This window comes from Poecilia reticulata, chromosome 7 (assembly GCF_904066995.2).
Source record: "Poecilia reticulata chromosome 7, P_reticulata-male-v2, whole genome shotgun sequence".
In the NCBI taxonomy this organism is placed as follows: domain Eukaryota; kingdom Metazoa; phylum Chordata; class Actinopteri; order Cyprinodontiformes; family Poeciliidae; genus Poecilia; species Poecilia reticulata.
In genome coordinates this window covers 7,425,427-7,429,072 of record NC_088836.1, presented here as the reverse complement: position 1 = coordinate 7,429,072, position 3,646 = coordinate 7,425,427, and the positions used below count along the sequence as shown (strand labels likewise).

General features: G+C 39.6%; 1 long non-coding RNA gene across 1 annotated transcript; it reads right to left on the bottom strand.

The window, feature by feature from the left end:
• Positions 1–201: 201 nt before the first annotated feature.
• LOC145552217 (uncharacterized) lies at positions 202–2,860 on the bottom strand. The gene is made up of 3 exons (XR_014088179.1): positions 2,805–2,860; positions 353–437; positions 202–257 (listed from the first exon to the last, which is right to left on the bottom strand). It is a non-coding gene; the product is annotated as an uncharacterized LOC145552217 (long non-coding RNA).
• Positions 2,861–3,646: the final 786 nt, after the last annotated feature.

Below are 3,646 nucleotides of genomic sequence, written 5' to 3'. Positions count from 1 at the left end.
ATGTACAAATGGCAATAGTTTCACTTGCATCTAATATTTTCCTGAATGGTCCAGCAGGCACCCTTAGAACCATAATGCAGTAGCATAAAAGCATAATTTCACCTTAAGGCATCTCTTCTCTAAGCTGAGAAGAGATGCAGCTTCTCAGATTGGAGAACCTTTTCCATCTTTTCAAAGTTATTACTCACATCTGTGAACTGTGGCTCTTTAAATCATTGTCTTTGTGCTGCAGGAACTTTTCTTCCTCTGGTGGTATTCTGCAATTTAAAGACTTGTTTATCGTATTTGATTTTTACACAAATTATAGAGATTAAATGCAAGTCAGTGAGCGTGACACACAGCTGAGACGTACCCTGTCTCCATTGCCCCGTCGAGGTTCATCCCATTTGTGATCTTCTCCATTTCCATATTTAGAGTAAAAGGTTTGAGTTTAAATTCTGGAACATAGAAAGACATAGAGGAGAGTAGTGAAGATGGTTATTTGTAAGACATCAAATAAGAACGTTTTGATGTCTTCAATTTGAAATGTAAAAAAGGTGAATTTCTGCATATTTCAGCGACTTCAAAATGGAAAAAGCCTGAAAAACAATTGGTCCTTCTTTAAGATTCAAAAAGATTATGAACTTTAACACAAATAAGATAGAACAAGCTGTGTAATGCTTTCCACCAGACAGATTATTTACAGTAATCTTAGTGTGCAGAGAAACTCAACTTATCCATCGTTGTTAGGAGATCTGCAAATATAGAAATCATTTTTGATGTTATGTTTTGCATGTATATCGCATATATATATTCACAGTGTATGTGTGTGTGATTTGTTAATAAGAATGAACAATTGTCAGCAAAAGTAAAATAAGAGACATTGTGCCAACATTTTTTTACTCTTTGTGACGCAGGAACACACACCCAACCAACGGTCCAATCAGGTTTCAGAGCTTCTTTCCAGTGCTGTCCTGAATCTCTGTTCAAACAGACGCCTGATCATGTGTACTTTCAATGACTGTATTGGAATATTGTAGCTGCCCTTGGTAAAAGGTTGAACAAACAACAAACAAACAAACAAACAAACAAACAAACAAACAAACAAACAAACAACAAACAAACAAACAAACAAACAACAACAAACCCACGCCCGGCATTGGACAAACTTAACTGCTTCGTAAAATTATGACCATGGTTTAATTCAAGGTAGGCAAAGACCAGAAAGCACTTAAAGCATTGCAGTACCACTTCACCTGCCACAAAATACACCAAAGAACATTGTTTTAAGTTTTCTCCAGACCCATAAAACACATGCAGACTGAACAGCCAAACTCCCATGAATCCCCTCTGCAGTCCAGGGTAAACATCTAGCCCACCTTTTCATAGCCAGGATTAAAGCCATGGCCGCTTTCCAGAGTCTGACACTCAACAGTTAGTTGGACTCTCTTTTCCAACATCCAAAAGAAAAGTTTCCCAAGCAGGATACGACTGTGATCTTTCAGTAGCTCAGATACTCTATGGCCCCTGTTTTTTTGTTTTTTTTTAATGAATTTGGACCATAAGCCCTTGTTGAGTCTCCACTCAGCAAGTGTTGTCCAATACTCCTTGCATTGTTAAAGAGGCACTTCAACATGACATCTAAACAATAAATTCAGCATTTTGGGGTGAATCTCATCCACTGTCTGCTGTATGCAAACGGTGGTAGACTCATCTTCCCCAAAGTCCTCAGACTTTGGTGTTTGTACAGAGGACATGGTGTTTGGTGTTTGGATTGAGGTGATCCTCAAAGTGCAGTCTCCTCTACTCCTATCAGTGTCGTCACTCGGGGTCAGCAGCTGTGACATGCAGTCAGGGGATCCTGATAAGATCCCCAGAACCAACTATCCAACCTGGCAACACCTAAACTATCAAAGTACTGTACAGTAACTCAGATGAGCTGTGCTCTTCCACTGATCTCCTTTGGTTTCATTGCCTAATTTATGTACTCTCTTTAACATTATATTAACTTATTTGTAATCCCCCTGAAGTTATTTCATATATTCCTGAACACAAATTTGTGCCGTAAGTTTGCTGAAAACTGCTTCAAGCATTGTTAAGAGCATCAAAATCAAGAGGTTATCCTTTTTCCCATCAAGTAAAATTTGGAAAATTGACCATAGCCTAAAATAAAACAGTTATTTCCGAGTTGAAAATCTTCTTGGTTGACCCGCCTTCTATGTCAACCGAGCAGCAACAGTGAACAAGTTGTTCCTGGGAGAGGCCCAGCCCTCTTTTCCTGACATGGGCTCTGTGGGTTACAGCTTATATAAGACAGAGGCTCTGTTTTACCACGGCATTCTTCAGCAAGCAAAACACTTGTTTACAAATATTGCAACATTATTTGCGTGTTTTCCCAATCTTTCTTTATGATTAATACTTTTCTGTCAACGACACGTTATTAAAAATTAAGTTAATAAAACAAATAATCAAACTTCTGCATAAAACCAAAAATTACTCATAATGTCTCCCTTCCATTTCTACAACAACAATAGCAATGAAACAATAAGTTACTTAAGGCTAAATTTAATGTAAATTGATCACCATGTCATATGTTCCAAAATGTTTTTCTGGTCTGTTTTCAGCAAATGAAGTTAGCGTCAATCAGTTTGATTTAAAAAGAGTTAAATCAAACTGTTAACACAGTCGACTTGTGTGCCTGTGAACGCCCAGTGAAACCAGTTTGACCAAGCTGTCAAAGTGTTTCTCCATGCTCCCTCACTCGTCCTGAGCAGATCTTGTCAAAGCAGCCAACACGTGGCAGCGCAGGCCGTTCAGAGACCTACCTTCAGAAGCAGAACCAGGAGGAGGTCAATACCACGGTGGTACTTCTTGAAGGATAGGTGGTGGAGTTTAGGAAGACAGGATGGAAAAGTTGGCCGTTTGGAGCCCAGCTGAGAGAGCGGAGAGAGGTTCGGGGGAAAGGGAACAAACGTGAGAGTAGACAGAGTAATGGGAGGGCTGCTGGAAATAACGGTTTCAGGTTTCTCCTGATGTCACATTTAGAGACATCCTCTTCCCAAACAAGAGTAACAGAGAGGAGTCAACTGTGATGGATTGCTTCATGGGATTTACATACTCGCGGTCAGCCAAGAAACACTGGAGCTATTGACTTGTTTCAATCTTTAACAGCCTCCAAACTATTTGACATTAACATATGGAATCAAAGAAAATATGGAGAGATGGGGCGGGGGTAGAGCGCTACGGGTTGCACAACAACACTGGGCAGTTCTGCACCAAAGGCAAACTGGAAAAAAACTTGTGGTTTCAGATCAGTATGGAAAGGTTCCACAGAAAAGTAAATACACAAACAGTCCAGTGATTGACGTGAGCAGCGGCTGAAAAGAGTCGTTCTACAGCTACAGATGGTTCAACATTCACACGTTCCCACAGCTGCAGTTTCTGCTGCGTTTCCTCAGGAAATGTCTGTCAGCAGCATGGATCTCTGGAGCTCATTTAACAACCTTGATTGTTTTAAGAACAGAACTAGTTAGTGTTTGGATCTGATGGATCAATGATTATTCCTTTATGCCACAGTTATATTCAATCCTTTGTTTACAGGGTTTTTTGTTTTTTAAAATCATAACAAGCATGGATTTGGATTTTGTGCGTGTTTTTTTAGTTAATT